Below are 17,740 nucleotides of genomic sequence, written 5' to 3'. Positions count from 1 at the left end.
ATCACCCGGGCTAGTTCTGGAGGCTGATCTAGATTGAGAAATAAGAATAAAATGATTAGAAAGGAGGAGGTCATTTTTTTAAAAAATTGCAGACATCAGGTATCTCCTATTTTGATGTAATGGGGGCTACACAGCATCACCTGGGAAAGATTTGTTTTGCTCAGAGAACCTTGAACCTGAATCTAATTAAGCTTCTAGCTCTAACTACCTGTTCATATGACTTTCGGCTGGGAGGGGAGCACGCATACAGACGAGCTTTCAGTCAAACCCAGGAGGAGGATTTTACAGAGCCAATTTCCGATTTCTTCAACAAATAAATGGCAAGGGAAAAAAAAGAGGGCGGGGAAATCCGTTACAGATTAAAAGAGCCTTAAGAGGCATATTCGGTGCCTGCAATGTGGGGACATTGGATCCTGATTTGAACAGACTAGTTGTAAAAAGTCCTTATGGGAATATCAGGTAATTTAAAATACTACTCGGATAAGGCATCATTGTCAATTATTTTTGGTGCGGTAATAGTATGGTTTGTGGTTAATTAGAAACAGAAGATTCTCTATTTTAGAGATCCATGCTGAAATATTTACAGGGGAAATGATATGTCTGGGATTTGCTCCGAAATAATTCAGGAGGATGGGGGGGGTAGGTTGGGGTGGGTGTAGGAAAAACAAAACTGGTCAAGCATTGATAATTGTTGAAGCGGGCAGTAGTTTGTGGATGTTCCCCATACTTCTCTGAACTTTGGTCTGTATTTTATTCACTGCAGCTGAATCAGAAAACTTGGCCTGCAGATAGGACTTCTTAATGGAAACACAGGACATAATAGTTTTTTAAAGAGCAATTTGGGGAAGTAATATTTTGCTTCTACAGAAAAGATGGGCAGATTTGACTTCACTAAAATTAGACATAAGTGATAGACTTGGATGAAATATTTGCAACATTTATAACAAGGAATTAATAGCCAGAGTATAAAGAACTCCTACAAAATAACAAGGGAAAAAAAGCCCCCCAACAGAGAACCAGGATATTACAGTAAACATTTGTCATCTCTGTTTTAGGGGATCCCTCATTACGTGCATTCCTGAGGACGCAAACAGCTGCAGGGACTGTATCCTCCCTCGGGCCTCCCTGCTGTAGCTGGGGTGGGGTTGTACTTTAGATGGTGCCCACTGGACCCTCTCTCCCAGATGCTGAGTCTGGAGTGCATGATGCAAATTTGCGGGAATAGTTGGAGGGACAAGTTTGTGCTTAATGTCTGTAGGAAATTAAGTGAGAGGGGAGGGGCTAACTCAGTGGTAGAGCGCATGCCTAGAATGCCCTGGGTTCAATCCCTAGTACCTCCATTAAAAACAAAAAACAAAAAACCTAATTACCTCCCCCTCCCTCCCAAAATAAATAAATAAAAAGAAATTGCCACTTAAAAAAATGAAAAAATTTCAGGCTGCAAAATAATATACCACATAATCCCATCTATGTAGTATCCTCGCCAAAAACATTTGCAATTGCTAATGTTTCCTTAAATCCCTCCAGTGACTGTTGCTTCTCTCTGGTATAGTCACCCCCCCACCCCAGTCTAAATTCAAAGACTTTCCCATCAGAAATTCCCCAGCTGACCTCCTGGCCCCTCTCCGACCATTGTCTTATCTTCCTCTTTATTGCCTCCAGCTAACTGTGCTTTGGGGGATAAAGGTGGGGGCTGTGGCCTGAATTTGGAAGAGGCAAACCAGGTATGTAGTTCTGTGGAGGAGTTACAGGCTGGTTGGAAGTATTGAAGAGATGGATAAGACTCCAAAGGCTGGAAAACTCAAGAATATTGGGGTGACAGCCTGATACATGTGTGTGTACATGTACGTATGTGTGCGTGCGTGTCTGTCTGTAGGTATGTATGTGACTATGTGTCTATATGTGTGTACACACACCCATGCACGTGCGCGCTGGGAAGGAGAGGAAACCGTGTCCGTCAGGAGGTTTGTTTTGTATTTTTAAGGAAAAAAATTGCTATGGTTTTTACTCCTATTTTCACCTTTACGTCAGGAGCTTTTGATTCCCTGCCCTGAAGCCAAGTTAGCTTTTCCTGCCCCTCAGCTGTATCCCTGAAAGGACTGTCCCCTGGTGCTCACTCTCGCCAACTGGTCCCAGCTCAGTTCAGCGCCCATGTGGAGGCGGTGTGATGTTTCTTGGCCGTGGGGAAGCCAGCCAGCTCGTGTTTCTCCTATAAAACTCCACTGTCTCGCGTGAGTCAGAATCTCATAGGAGGTCTGTCTTGGTTCGAGTCTCTCCAAGAAGGCTCTTTCGCTAAGAGAAAGGCTTGAGGGAGGGAGTTTTCTGGGGAGCTGGTTCCAGAAAGCAGGAGGGAAGGACGGGGTAGTGAGACAGGGGAGGGAAGACCAAATCCATGGGACGTGTCACCGCGGTTACCGCACGTTTTGGCCAGTGGGGCTCCCAGCATCTCCTGAGCATTTGGATCTAAAGGAGAGGTCCTGGAGCATTTCTCCACTGTTTCCCGTGGCGTTAACTCCTCAGGGGTCTGGGCTGGACTTGTGCTGGCAGGATGGCTCTGAGTGGAGCGGTGCTTGGGGAGGCGCCGGGGTAGAAGGTATGGCTCAGGCTGGAGGTGGGACGCCGTCTGCGGGAGGAGCTGCCCGAGCTCACGTAGCCCTGTCCACCTCTGCTGTGGCTGAGTCAGTGGTAGGCAAGGGGGTGTGATGTGGGGCGTCAGAGGTACCTACTGCAAGCCCCATCCCCAAACTCCAACTCCAGAAAGATGGATGAGGTTGCACGATGGCAGCCAATACACAGAACACCTAGGAATGAACTTAGAAAATGTGCAAGGTGTGTATGAAAACAGCTGTGAAACTCTAATGGAGGTCAGAAAAATACTGGAATACAACCAACTTATCCTTGGCTAGGGAGTCTCAACAGAGCAGTGATTTCAGTTTCCCCTAAATTAATGTAAAAGTCCAGGTTATCGGAATCAAAATTCCTATGCATTTTTGGGGGGAATTTGACAGTATGAATAAATGTGTGAGAACAGCCCACAGAAAAATGTTTTAAAAAACAACAATCGGGACTTGTCCGAACAGATATTCAACTATAAGGTAAGTAGTTGAAACACACTTGGCGCTGTCCTGGGGACGGACGGATGAATCGGCGACATGAAACAGACTCCAGAAATGGATCCAGGGGGTTAGTAGGGGCTGTTTTGTTTTGAAGTGACAGAAATCCAAGGGGAACCAGCTTATACAAAGAAGGAGTTTATCAGAAGGATTGTGGACTATCCCACAGGGTCTTGGGGCAGGGGTGCAGCTGGGCCTCTGTGCTCTGCAGGGACCCAGGAAGTTCTGTCTGTGCATCAGCTCTGCTGCTTGCAGAGCGTCTGCCTGTTCTCTCTGACTGTAGGCTGGCTTCTCTGCTCTTCAGGTGCTTACAACAGTCCTGAGTTTTATACCTTACATATTCCCTCGCTCAGCTCCCAAGGAAGATGCTGATTGGCTGCGGGTCAGCTGACAAACTCTGTGCCAATAAGCTGGAGCCACGGGCAGGGTCATTTCAGGGCGGCTGCCACAGGGACCACACAGAAAGGTAGGGAGAGAGTTCACAGAAATGTGGTGATTAGGGGTTGGAGGTGGGGGCACACCAAACAATAGATATCTATCACATCCAAGTACATATAGGAATTAATAGATAGTTGTGACATGACAAGAAATATATATTTAGTGTCCACCCCCAGTTCCTGACACAGAGCTCCTAAAAACCTTGGAATTTCTTTGGTGATAAGAGCATCTTCTGTTCTAATGAGGCTCCTCTTGGGGGGCTCTTGGATAGCTTCAGGATGGTGGCTGGTCACCAGAAAGACCAAGCCATGCATAGAAGCATGGAACTTTCAGTCCCATTGTCCTCTTTTCCATTATCCTTCCCTTGTCCTGTTCACTGCCCTTCTCAGTGAACTTGAAGTACTTGTAATTAAAATTATAATTAAAATCCTTTCATACCCTGAATTCCCTTCTTCCTCTTTCCCCTTGGTCTTTCTCACCAGGCAAAATTCCAACCCCAGTTAAATTCTTTTCTTCTGGCTCTAGTCCCGCAGTTGGGCAGTTGAGTATGGCCAGAGGAAGCAGCCCCAGTAACAACCAAAACACCACCGCACGATGACCCGTCTGACTTTAAAATTGTGACCAGTTTCAAGTGAATCTTCAGCCCCTTCCGGCAGTCCTACAGATTCAATCCGCTCTCCATCTCTCAAGATCATCGCTTCATACTTTCTCCTCTCTTGAGCCTTCCTCCCTTTCAGTCGACAAACTTGCTGCTTATTTCACTGAGAAAATGTCAGATCTGATGAGAGCCTCTGTCATGCTCTGTGATGGCGGCCACCTGACAGTCACTGATCCGAGCTCCTCTTGCCACGTCGTGGGGAGCTGCACCCTCCAGCCTGGATTCCGGCCCGTACTGCTCTGTTGCGTGCATCCAGGCCTGGCCATAAGGTGTCCTACTTGGTCCTTCTCATTCTTGATTTTTGCTTCTCAGCTGACCAGATGGAAGGGAACCCAAGGAAGCCCCAGTGGGCCGCAGAGCTGAGGATGGGAGGCGCCTGGACCCCTGAGCCACTCCAGCGAGGAACCTTGTCCTCCTTTGGGCTGTGATGTGAGTGAGAAACACGCTTTGTGGTGTTACAGCAGCTGAGGGGCCTCACTCATCTCCAAGTTTTCCACCTCCATGTTTTCCAGTGACCAAGCCTGCATCTCCCACACACCCTCCTTCCCTTATTGTTAGCGGGCTGGTGTCATGGCTCTGTTCCCATCTAAGGCTGTGAAGCCCACGCCCATGCACTTCCTTCAGGGCTTACCCCTGTCTGCACCCGTGAGTTTTCTCTCCCTCCTGAATCATTCCCGCGAGTTACAACCGAGCTCCCCCAGCCCCACTTAGTCGCCCACCCTGTGGACCACGTGCCACGCCGGCGACTGCCCTGCCACTTCTCTTTAGAGCAAAACTCTTTGAGTTGCCTTTTTCATTGTCTTCACTTCTTCATCTCCTATTTTCTTTTAAATAAAACAAGTAATAGGAGATATTTCAAAACCACAGAAAAACATAGAGAAGAAAATAACCCTCATACCCAGCGTCTAGCTTTCATAGGTCTTAATATTTGGTTGTATGTATTTCTGATATATTTTTAAAGAGATACGCACCCACTTAAAGCCACCAGGTACCTGTTTCCAGTCCCACCCTGTCCCATCCCCGTCCCTTTCTCTCCCTAGGTAACCACCACCCTGAAGTTGACGGGTGTGGTTCTCAAGTTTTTGTATTTTAATTTTTTATGTCTGTGCCCATTACCAATGACTGGTATTATTTTGTGTGTTTCTAAACTTTAAAGACATGTAATTCTACTTACAAAGCATTCTACAAATTGCGTTTATTCACTCAGCATTTTGTTTGTGAGATGTATGCATGTTAATATATGTAGAAATATTTTTACTTCCATATAAAACCACAGAGGTGTTCCACTTTTTGACTAAACTACAATCTCCCCTGCTCACGATTTAATTTTCCTCTCATACTCATTTGAGTTGTTTTCAAGGTTTTGTTGTTATAAACGATTTGAATTTCTATTTCTTCTTGGGTAATTTTTGGAAGGTTGTGTTTATTCTAGTAATTTGTCCATTCCATTTCCATTTTCAGATATTGTCCCAATATTGTTTATAGTATCCTGTTTCTTTTTTTTTAATTAATTTTTTTTTTTTTTGCAGGGGAAGTAATTAGATTTATCTATTTGTTACTTTTGGTGAAGGTACCAGGGATTGAACCCAGGACCTCATGCGTGCTAGGTACGTACTCTACCACTGAGCTATACCCTCCACCCTCTTTTTACTCTCTGCTATATCTGCAGTTCTATCTCTTTTTTAATCCCATTTTTTTCATGATCATTGTTTTCAGATAATGTCAATTTCAAAGAAACACCTTTCGGCTTTGCTGATCATCTCTGGTGAGTCTTTGTTTTCTATTTAATTGATCTTGGTTCTCAGTTTTCCTTGGGTTATCCTGTTCTTTTCCTAACTTTTAAAGAAGGCTACTTAGTCTTTATGCTTCTCTAATAAAAGGATGTGAGAATATAAAATTTCTCCTATGTTCTGAGTTTGCTGCATCCTACAAGTTTTGATGTGTAATATTTGCAATATTGCTCAATTCCAAATATTTAAAATTTGTTGTTTCGATTTTTTCATTGCTTTATAAGACGTTAGAAGTGAATTTTTAAAATTTCCAACTGTACCGGAATGTTCAAATTTCTCTGCTTGTTAATGGCTTCTTACTAATTGCAGTTTAGTGAGAGCTCTGTATGATAGTCCTTCCTTGAAATTTGTTGAGACTTGCCTCTAGCCTATTACTCAGCTAATTTACTACAGATTCCAGGTGTACTTCAGTAGACTGGTTAATCCTTAATTATTTGGAGCAGGGTTTTCTATATGTTATTAAATCAAGTTTTAAAATTAGGCTTTTCAAACCTTCCGTATCTTTGCTATTTTGGGGGAGGGGCGTGTAGCGTTCATCTATCCATGATTGCAAGAGGCTTGTTGAAATCTACCTCCATGATGGTGGACTTGTCAATTTCTCTCTGTCGTTCTATCAAAATTTCCCCTTACACCTGTTGAGGTTATTTCACCGAGTTCATATAATTTTGCAATTGTTATACCTTTCAGGTGATTGAGTCTTTTATCATTTTGTAATAAGCCCTTCCATCCCTGAAATGCCCTTTCTGCGGGTCCAGCACCACTGGCCAATACGTTCCTCTGGGAGCTTGGATGCACCCTTGGGAGCAGCAGCCAAGCCAGGAAACGATGTCTAAGGTGAAACGGGAATACAGAGCAGGGAGAACGTGGTGGGGCAGAAGGGAACGTGGCATGGAGGATGGACTTGACGCATCAGAGGAGGTGGAAGGTTGTAAAGCTCCCAGTGGTTGATCGTTTCTCCCATCCTGGCATGTGACGCCCTCCCACACCAGGTGACCTATCCCCTCATGTTATGTGTCAGGCTGGGACAGCGGAACCTGGAAAAACCTGGCAAACAAGGAAAAGATTACCAGAGAGCGTGGCTACTTCCTGTCTTAGTCAGAACTCCCTGTTTGGAAGTGACAGAAACATAAAGGATTTACTGACTCATAAAACCAAACCTTGTGAAAGGCCAGGGGTGGAGCTGATCTTGGAGGCTTTTGGAAGGAACCCAAATGCTGTTAGGACTCTCTGACTATTTTTGCATGTTGGCATTGTGCTCCCAGACCCGTTTCTCCATGAGGCCATTACCATGGCTGCTGGCAGTTCTATTTTAACATCCTTAAATCTCCAACAAGGACTGCCGATACCAACACGTCTGCAGAAGTCAGCTGTAAACGCTTTGCTTGAAAATCTGTATAAAAGCAATAAAGAGAATGAAAAAACCATGGAAAATTCCGTTTGCAATAAAACTAGAAACTAGACATATCCATGGACACCAAAACCCCAGCGGTGAATGGGCAGAGATGGGGACTGGGGGAAACGGAAGGTGGGAGCGTGGCAGGAGGGTGAAGAGGTTGCATTTTTCTGAAAGTCTGAGCAAAAATACGCTTCCTGAAGATGAGAGGACCACTCTGGTGTATCCTCGGGGTACAGCAGGAAGCAGGGACTGGAGGGAGCAAGGTTGGGGCTGTGTTATTCTGTTCACTGTCTGTTTGGTGAAGTCAAGGAGTTGGAGTTTCCACAAAGACTCGCACAGCTGAAACTTACTAGGAGGAAGCCGCTGAGGAGTCTTTGGGCTGTGAAGCTGGGAGGGACGCTGTGCAAATACTGGCCTAGGAAAATCCAGCTCATTCCATGGCAAGTCCAGAAAAGTTACTAGCACAACATTGAGAAGATCTACCAAAGGGAAAAAACAAAATGTGAGAAACGGCTATAAAATTCATGAGTCGATGAAGTGTACTCACCAGAAAACATTTAGCCATGGAGCTAAATTTGTGACTGGACATCTTACTAGGAATTGAAAAAAAATTAATTAAGCAATCATCTGGAGGAAGGAAGATACTAAGGCGGAAATTCAAGAACTCAGAAAAAAGAGATGATGAGACAGCTGGGTGAGATGAAATGAAAGCTGGCTGGATTTCAGGAAGAAATAAAAGAAAAGAATTACAAACATTAGAGAAATGAAAATGAAATTGCAAGGAGCATAAAGGAGAACAGACACTGGAAAACACTGCAAAGGACAAAGGATGGAAATGAAAAAAGTGCATGAACAACTCTGGAAATAAAGGCAGAGTTAAAAAGTATGTGTATAATTTCATCACTATGCTGTACACCAGAAACTAACACCGTATTGTAAATCAACTGTACTTCAATTAAAAAGAATAGGAGAGAAATTATATACAGTATATTACATACATGTGTGTAATATATATGACATGTGAGGGAGATCCAATATATGCATAATTGGAATCTCTGAAGAAGAAAATGAAAACCATAGATAGAATATGCGTTTAAATATGTGATTCGAGGAGGTTTTCCTGAGATAAAAGAGGCTTGAATCTATATAGTGAAAGAGAATGCTATATACCAGGGAAAACTGAGTAAGTTATTGAATTTCAAAACTACAGAAGTTTTTGAGCAGCCAGGAAAAAAGGTCCAGTGGCTTACAAGGAGCTGAAACTCTGCAGACCCACATCGAATGCCAGAAGAGATGGTGCAAGACACTCAAGGAAAGAAAACACGAATCAGGATTTTTCCAGACAGTTTTCTCTCCTTTTTCCCCCACCCCTCCTGGCAACACTGATCTTTACAGCGTCTCAATAGTTTTTCTTTCCCCTAAATTTCACATAGTATATAGCTTTTCCAGACAAGCTTCTTTCCTGTAATATTCACATTACATGTAAATTCCTTCGGGGGTTGACAGCTCTTCTCTTTTTATCGCTGAGTAATTTTCCATTGCATGAATGTGCTACAGTTTGCTTATCCATTCACCTATCGAAGGACATTCTAGTTGCGTCCAACTTTTGGCAATTATGAATAAAGCTGCTGGAGACATTCAGGTACAGGTTTTTGTGTGGGCATATGTTTTCAACTCATTTGGGTAAACACCCAGGAGCATGACAGCTGGGTTGTGTGGTAATCCTGTGTTTAGCTTTGTAGGAAGCTGCCAAATTGTCTTCCAAAGTGGCTGTACTCTTCTGCCTTCTCACCAGCAATGATGAGAGTTCCTGTTGCTTCACATTTTTGCCAGTTTGTTGCCATTGTTTAGGATTTTAGCCATCTAATGGGTGTGTAGTGGTGTCCACTGTTGTTTTCATGTAAAATTCCCTAATGATGTGTAATGTTGAGCATCTTTCTAGACACTTCTTTGCTGTTTATACGTCTTTTTTGGTGAGGTGGCTGTTCAGACCTTTTGCCCATTTTTTAATTGTGTTGTTTGTTTTCTTATTTTTTTCTTATCTTGAACTCTTTATTTTTTACTTGAAGTATAGTCCTGTTTTCTTAATGTTGAGTTTTAAGAGTTCTTTATTTGTGAATTTTGGACAGAAATCCTTTATCAGATATATGTTTTGCAAATATTTTTTCCCCGGACTGTGGCTTGTCTTTTTATTTTCTAAAGTATAGACAGTTTTGAACATGCATAATCTAAGGGAATATTGGGACCAATTATAACCAGATGGACTTTATTTAGGAAGCACAAGGATGGTTCAACATTATCACCCTTCTATTTGTGCTGAATTTCCATCTAATAATAACAATATCACACTTCTACCCCAAATGAGGCAACTGGTTTTCATTCTAATGAAGATGCCAAAAAAAAAAAAAAAAAAGGAGACAACGTCCTGTCCATCTCTGGGTGACGTTAATTTCTCCTCTAGCTCAGTCACAACCACACCTGGATATTATGTGACCTGAAAAACAAAATTTAAAGTTAACCGCCACCAAAAAAAAAAAAATTAAAATTAAAATAAGGTTAACCACCACCAACACTCTTTATATGAAGTGGGAGGAGAAAGGAAAAGGGGGAAAAGGAAATAATTGGTTAATGTATTCAAATCTGTAACAAGCAAGGAAGACGGTTACCGTCTTTATTTCTGTGATGGAAACAGAGCTGTAGTTCATCTTTATAACTTCCTTCTTCCTCTGCCCATTCCTTGTTCCTTCTGTCCTCAGCAAGCACTTTGGCAGGCAGATGGAAGGGAGGGGGGTTTCTTGTGGGAAACGCAAACCTTCATTCCTGAAGGGTCTGAGTCCCTGGCTTTTCTGCGTTTTTTACGTTATTGTAGTCTCCCATTGAGCCTTGGATGGACTGAGAGATGCCTATGAATCCCCTGACTTCTAGATATTCTCCCTGCCCATGTTCCACCTCGATAACCACGGTCAGTCATCCCAGACAGTATAATTACCTCTCTTTGCGGTTCAGTAGCAGGAGGGACCCAAAGGGATCATGGGGACGTCTCAATTTCCAGTTCAGCGGAACCAATCATGTTTCCTCATGGAAGCATTTTACCCTTGGGAATTAATACCCCTAAAGTTGGTAGAAAAGAAGCCAGACACAGCTGAGTTACTAAATGTCATAGGGAGAAGAACCCTTTGATATCTGGAGGAACTGGTTCGAGTCTGTAGAACTTCCTGTAGGAGAGCAGCCCAGTCTTACAGGTTATGGAGTGTTGACTAAATCATTCCACCATTGTATCAACAAGCAAGCTGCTTCTGGGTGATGAGGTACAAGGAAGGATCAGTGAATTCTACGGGCTTAAGCCCAATGCTGTACTTCCTTTGCTGTAAAATTAGTTGCTGGCTAAGGAGTATGTCGTGTGCACCACGACAGTGAGTAAGGCTTTCTGAAAGTCTAGGCATCATGGATGACAGTGCTGGCAGAAGCATTGCAGGCAGTGAAGGCAAATCTATAGGCTGAATAGTAACTAAATATATATGCTGCCTGCTCCATGATGTCCAATGCCATTAACCTGCTAAACTGCTACTAGGTGAGTGACTCGCTGGTCTCAGCCACCGCCCCCCACCTCCAACAATGAGGTTCAGCTTTTGTATTCTTTCCTCTACATCATACCAGGGAAGTTTTGGTATCACCTCAGTCTCAACCAGTGTGGACCACTCTAGAGGCCTGATTTCGAACAACCAACCAAATTGTTAGAGTTGCTCTCAGCTGCTTTGACTAATTCAGTGAATCCAGAATCTCTCAGAAATGCATTCCTATCAATACAAAAACTTGGTGTCACACAGACCTGTCTCTTTAATCCTACAGCTTGAAATGGGCAATGACTGAAGCCTCAAGGGCATTGCCAAGGGCAGCCTAGCCAAATCATGACCATGGAAGCTCGACCTTCATCACATCAGGGACAACTTCATCGTCAGACTCCCACTGGCTGTGGGTCACCCAGGTGCCTCAAGGTGGTCACAGGCCGACCTCCACAATGGGAGGGGTACAGCATGGATGCCAAGAGAGGCCTGGACGCCTCTCCCAGGGAGAGTGGGGAGTAGGGAGGACTGTTGTGGACTGCGGACTTCTCCTGTCTCTGGACATCTGTGACCAGAGACATTAGGACTGGCCTCCCTGAGCCCAAAAGACCAAATGTCAATATTATAACAATCAGTGAAAATGCAATTGCTTTATATTGGGGGGTGCAATTTCTATGGGAGGGGCAGATAAAGCCACAGAAGGGACAATATATTCAGAGATGCCAGCCTATACCTGTGTACAAATGCAGAAGCAGTCCCCAAATGCAGGCTTTGCTTGTCCAAAAAGCCTAGGGTCACACACATTGTATTATACTCTTATTATGGGCTGCATCATGTTCCCTGACAATATTCATATGTTGAAATCCTAACCTCTGGTATCTCAGAATGTGACCATATTGGGAGACAGGGACTTAAAGAGGTAATTAAGTTAAAGAGTGGTAATTAGGGTAGGCACTAATCCATATGACTGGGAAGGAGAAATTTGTATGTATGTATATGAATGACTGAACTATTTTACTGTACACCAGAAATTGACATGACATTTTGTAAAGTAAACTGACTATATTTCAATTAAAAAAAAAAAAAAAGACACAAGGAGAGGACAGCCATCTTCAAGCCTGGGACAGAGGGGCCTGGCACAGATCCTTCCCTCTAGGCCCTCAGAAGGAACCAGCCTTGACCAGATCACCTTGATCTCCGACTTCTAGCCTCCAGGACTGCAAGAAAATAAATTTCTGTTGGTTAAGCCCTCCAGTCTGTGGGACTTTATCCCAGCAGCTCTCATAATTGGAGACAATTCCTTTCCTGTGTGGATTCACGTGAAATTCAGAGTTACCTCTGAAAATCTGTGATGCTGCAAAATAACCAAATTCAGCAATAAAGATCTCTCTCCACCCCAGTTAGGATTATTAAGGAAAAAAATCCTACAAGTGAAGAAGGCATCCAGCGAGATCTGTACTAGTGAATTTCTGTTTTGGAATCCCAGTTTGACGGACGAAATTCCTCTTCCACATTACGTCAGCATGGGCAAAGGAGGCCAGCGTAAAAGCATAGCACTGCTTTGAAGAGAGGTACCCGCTGGGAGCGTTAACAGTGTTGCCCTCTGTCTCCTTTGAGGGCCCCCGTGGACGCACTCTTGCAGTTTCTAGGCTGCACAGCGGAGGAAATGCTTTCTTTCCTCCAGTCTAAACTCCATCGTCATAGTGACCTGCATTCCATCGTCCTGAAGGCGGAGGAGGGGCTTCGACATCAAACAAACTTGCTTTGTATTTTTAGTGGCTTGTTTTGCTGTGGAGAAGTTCCTGGGGTGAAAGGAGCAAAAGTTCAACAGGCAGCTTTTAACTTTGGTTTGGATTGTGGAACCCTCTGCTCTCAGCTCCCTCTCTCTCCGGAGAGAGAGCAGTTGGTGGCCTTATCACCAGGGGGAGACCATTCTGCCCTCCCACTGGCTTTCCCAGCAGGCCTGTGCTCTCTGCTTTTACAGCGGACAAGAGAACAGCTCACAGACCTAAAATACAAAATTAGTCCTTTAAAATTCAACCCAATGCATAATCACTTTTTTTGGATCTCACGACTGGGGCTCTTTGTCTTAGATACTCTTTAGAAATAAAATAAAGATATTCCAGCATCCCTTACCAAGAGAATGTCCCTCAGTTGAACAATTAAGTTTTGTGGTTCAAGGAAGGGACTAAATCCTTAAACAAACACTTCGTTTAGGTACACTGACTAATTGTATTTTTATTGCAAACATTTAAGGACCTCAAAAAATGGAGGGTCATGTTCTCACTGGGGAAATATAAACAGGTTTGTTTTAGGAACAAATGAATACTTCGTTATCAGCACTTTCTGGGCTCACGGGTACAGGGAGTGTGTTTAAAACAAATTAACATGTTAGAAACACTTAAAACATGAATTCCACATGGAGGTACAACCTATGCAGACAGATATTAAAAACAAACCTACTATGGTTTCCAATGTGGAAATTTGTATTTTTAAAGTAATTTGGCTATGTGTTGAAGAAAAAAGTCATTTCCTCAAACACAGCAAGACTTGATCTTGCCATTTGGACAACGTGGAGTGCATTATGTTAAGTGAAGTAAGACAGAGAAAGACAAATACTTAATGATCTCTGTAATCTAAAAAAGAAAGAAAGAAAGAAAAAGAAAACCCAAACAAAAAACCGAAATCATAGATACAGAGAACAGGTTGGTGGTTGCCGGAGGTAGGGTGGGCGAAATGGATAAAGGGGGGGGTCAAAATGTACAAACTTCTAGTTACAAAATGAGTAGGTCCTGGGGGTATAATGTACAGTGTGGCTACTATGATTAGTAATGCTGTGTTGCCTATTTGAAAGTTGCTGGGAGAGTAGATATTAAAACTTTTCACGAGAAAAGAAATTTTTGTAACTGGTGACGGATGTTAATGTGACTTATCTTGGAGATCATTTCGTCAGATATTCGAATAGCGGATTGTTATGCGGCACACCTGAAGCTAATATAATGTGATCTGTCAGGCAGAACGTGGGGAACCTCACAGGAGAGAGAAAATGCTAGGAGGCTTACAGAAGGAATTCAAGTCCAGTCACGCATCTTGAATTTAAATACATTTATTTTGAAGCTTAAAATCAAAGGGCTTTGGAAGGCTTTGGGCACTTCAGCTGGTGGTGAAGAGGCCAAGGACATAAGCAGACTGGGGGTCCCCAGGGCAGGAGGGCCTGAGGGTGGACAGGATGCCCGGGGTGGGTGCAGGTGCCGGGACTGAGGGGCCGCGGACGCCCACCTGGCCTAGATATTCTTTGGTCCCTGTGAAAAGTGGCCCCGTCCTCTGAGCAGCCAGCTCTGCCCCAAGGCCAGGCCAGGCAACAGGCCTTACGCCCCCTACCCTGGCGGGCCGCTAGGCTCCCGACTTAGACAGCTGAGGAGAGAGTGCAGGGCTTCCAGCAGAGCAAGGGTCTCTTGCACACAGAGAATCTGTTTGCATGTTTTACCTGTCAGCTTGGGAAAACAAAACAAGTTTCTGTACCTCTAATCAGGTACCATGTTTCATCATTAAAAGTTAATTAGAAAAAAAGCTATTGCCTAGAGGGGTCACAGGCAGCCAGGCTGACTGATGGACGAGGGAGGGGGCGGGGGTGTCAGCGGATGGAGACCAGAGGTGTGTGTGGTGCAAAGGGGTGGGAAACAACCTGGGATATTAGTCCAAGACAGAACCAGGAGGTAGAACTCGCCTTAATGTCAACTGCAAACCAAATAGTTTAAGACCCGGAGGGCGGATTACGATCAAGAAGAAGGAAGACTCGGCCCAGGGGGAAGATTCGGTCATGCCAGACCTGAGGCCCAGGACTGAGCCAGAGTCTGGAGAGGGCGGGGCTGAAGGGGGTGGTCGGATGGTGGTCAGAGGGTCCCCAGCCAAGTGGGGGGCGAAGGAGTGGGCCCTGGAGGCCTGGCAGGTGCAGCCCAGACCCTTCATCACACTTTGCAGCGGGGAGCAGGTGGGACGGGCATCTCCCGCCTCTGAGCAGAGACTCTGGGAAAGCGCAGGAGAGCCGGACGCGGGTGGAGGCGGTTCAGCCCCTCCCGCCTCGCTGCGGGCGGGCGCTGTCAGGAGGATTTGCATGCTGCAAAACCTGAAGGAACTTCAGTGTCGGGAACCTGCTAAGAGGGGTGGGGTGGGGGTTCCCAAAGCCTGATCGGTGAAGATGTGCTTGCATCTAACGTTGAAGGGAACAGTTTGAGGGTTCGCTGAGGCAGGTTATCTAGGAAGTGTGCTGCCCAGACGCGGCAGGGTGACCCTGACAGAGGCTCGGTGGCCGCGAGCACGCGGTGGGCCGTCCTGCCTTGCGGGAGGAGCCGTCTTCCTCCAGCGGGAACCTGGGGGACGCTTTCTCCCTCTTTGGGGGAGAACCAGATAGCGTGAGAGTGGAGTTGCTCTGTGTAGATCCCCACCCCATCCCCAATATTCTAACTTGACTAAGAGAGAGAAAGGAAGCGAAGATCTGATAGAAGTTGCAGAGCGCGTTAAGTACTTTCGTGGAAAGTAAAACTCTAATAAAACTCTCTTTTTTTTTTTTATCAAACTCTTATAAACCTAGGGTTTATAAACGCAGCTGTCCTGGTTTCTGCACTTGAGTTTCAATAGATCTGGGCATTACACAGAGAGAAACTATCACCTTCTGATGCTACCGTGACACCATGGGTCTTTGTAAGCGTTTACTGACTCGAGGAAGTCAGAGTGACCAGAAAGTGTATAGGATTCGAGCTAGTGTATAATCAAAGTTAAAAAAACAGAAAAATGATCGGAGGAAAAAGTTACCAGATTGCTGTCTGGAGGTGATTCGTGGATAATTTTTAGCTGTCAGAATAAGCCCTTTATTATTTAATGTTTTGCTTTTGCTATTGGGAAAAAGGCATGGTAACAAAATGTTGGTGGGGGCGGGAGAGTCTCGCAGACTGGCGCATCATGCAGGTGTTACCACACGGTGGCGCCACCATCCCGGATGTTGGGAACGTAAGAGCCCAAGGAAAGAAAAACCCAGCTTCTAAAACGGTGAAAGAGTAAAGCCTCCCAAACACGAAGTAACTTTTAATGCCTATTACAGTAGTTTTTAAAACTTTCCCGGAAACATGCATAGATCAAATCTCACAATTGAACACACACGTGCAACCAAAAATCTGATTTTGAAAGAATGTTATCAGCACCCAGAACCCCATTGCTTCCCCGCTTTGGTCTCGGCTCCCTCTCTGGCTTCTAAGAGCACAGGTTAGTTTTGCTTGTTTTTGAACTTGATCGAATGGAACCAGGTCATATGCCCTCTTTTGAGTCTGGCTTCGTTCACTCATTGTGAGATTTGTCCGAATTGTTGCACAGTCTCAGGACTGCATAGTGTCCTGAGATTACACAGAGGATTGTGTGATAGACCCCAATGCGTTTATCCACTCTACTCAGCGCAGCATTTGGGTGGTTTCTCATCTTTGGGTATTACCAAGAACACTGCTCTGAACATTGTATGTATATTTTGGAGAAATATGGATGTATATCTGTTGGGTATACCCCTAAGACTAGAATTCCTGGGTCACATGTCCACATTTAGTAGATGCTACCAAACAGGTTTCCAAAGTGATTGCACCGTTTCAAGCTCCCACCGTTACCGTAGGAGAGTTCTAGTTGTTCCACGTCATCATCAACATTGTTCCTACCACAGTAATTGAGAAACATTATTTCTTCAAACAGAAGTCATTAAATCCCAATAGATGAAGGGGATTAAGAGGTTCAAACTTCCAGCTATAAGATAAATAAGTCACGGGGGTACACATAGAGAATATCGTCAATAATATTGTAACAACTTGGTGTGATGATGGATGATTACTTATTGCAGTGATTATTTCATAACATATAAAAATATTGAATCACTAAGTTGTACTCCTGAGATGAATATAATACTGTATGTTAATTATAATTCAATTTCAAGAATCATTAAATCAATATTTCTTTCTTTGTTGTTGTTGTTGTTGTTGTTAGTGGAGATACTGGGGATTGAACCCAGGACCTTGCGCATGCTAAGTATGTGCTCTACCACTGAGCTATATCCTCCCCACAAATCAACATTTCTTGAGAGCCTACTATGTGCCAAGCACTCTTCTAAGTGGTGGGGACAAGCACTGAGCAAGACTTTAAAAGTCCTACTTCCCTGTAGGCTGGGACCTCCAGCATCCTATGGGGTCATCCAGTGAACATAACGTATTTGGCAGGTGCTGAGGGCAAGAGAGGAGCAGGAGAGATGAGGCTCAAGAGATGTCTTGGGGGCTTCCGGCCTGAATTCTGCCTCCCCCTTCTCCACCAGCAACTTCTACTCAGTCCCAGCAGGGCTGAGTGAGTTATAAGATGCAAATGATTGTAGGGCTGGTAGACGAATCCCATTGTTTCGTACTTTTTGATGAGTCGTTTCCTCAGACTTTCCCAATGTTTGTACCAAAACACTATCCTTCCTCTATCTTATCTCAAATAGCAAAGTGGAGGAGGGGAATCTGAGCGAGGCTGTGTGCCAGGTTCTGTGCAGGGTCTTAGGGACACAGAGGTGGAAAGGCCCCGGTTCTTGTCTGGAGGGTGCCAGGTGCAGCAGGCGAGACAGACAGTGCGCCAGAGCCACGACAGGGGAATCTGGAGGTGGCACTGAGGAGGGCATGGTGTATCAAGGAAGGCTTCCTGGAGGAAAGGACTCTCAGGTCATATCTTGGAGTATGAATTGCAGGTCACGGGATGGATGCCCTGGCTAAGATTCCAGG

This window comes from Camelus dromedarius, chromosome 16 (genome assembly GCF_036321535.1).
Source record: "Camelus dromedarius isolate mCamDro1 chromosome 16, mCamDro1.pat, whole genome shotgun sequence".
NCBI lineage: Eukaryota > Metazoa > Chordata > Mammalia > Artiodactyla > Camelidae > Camelus > Camelus dromedarius.
Note: the sequence above shows the minus strand (reverse complement) of the source record.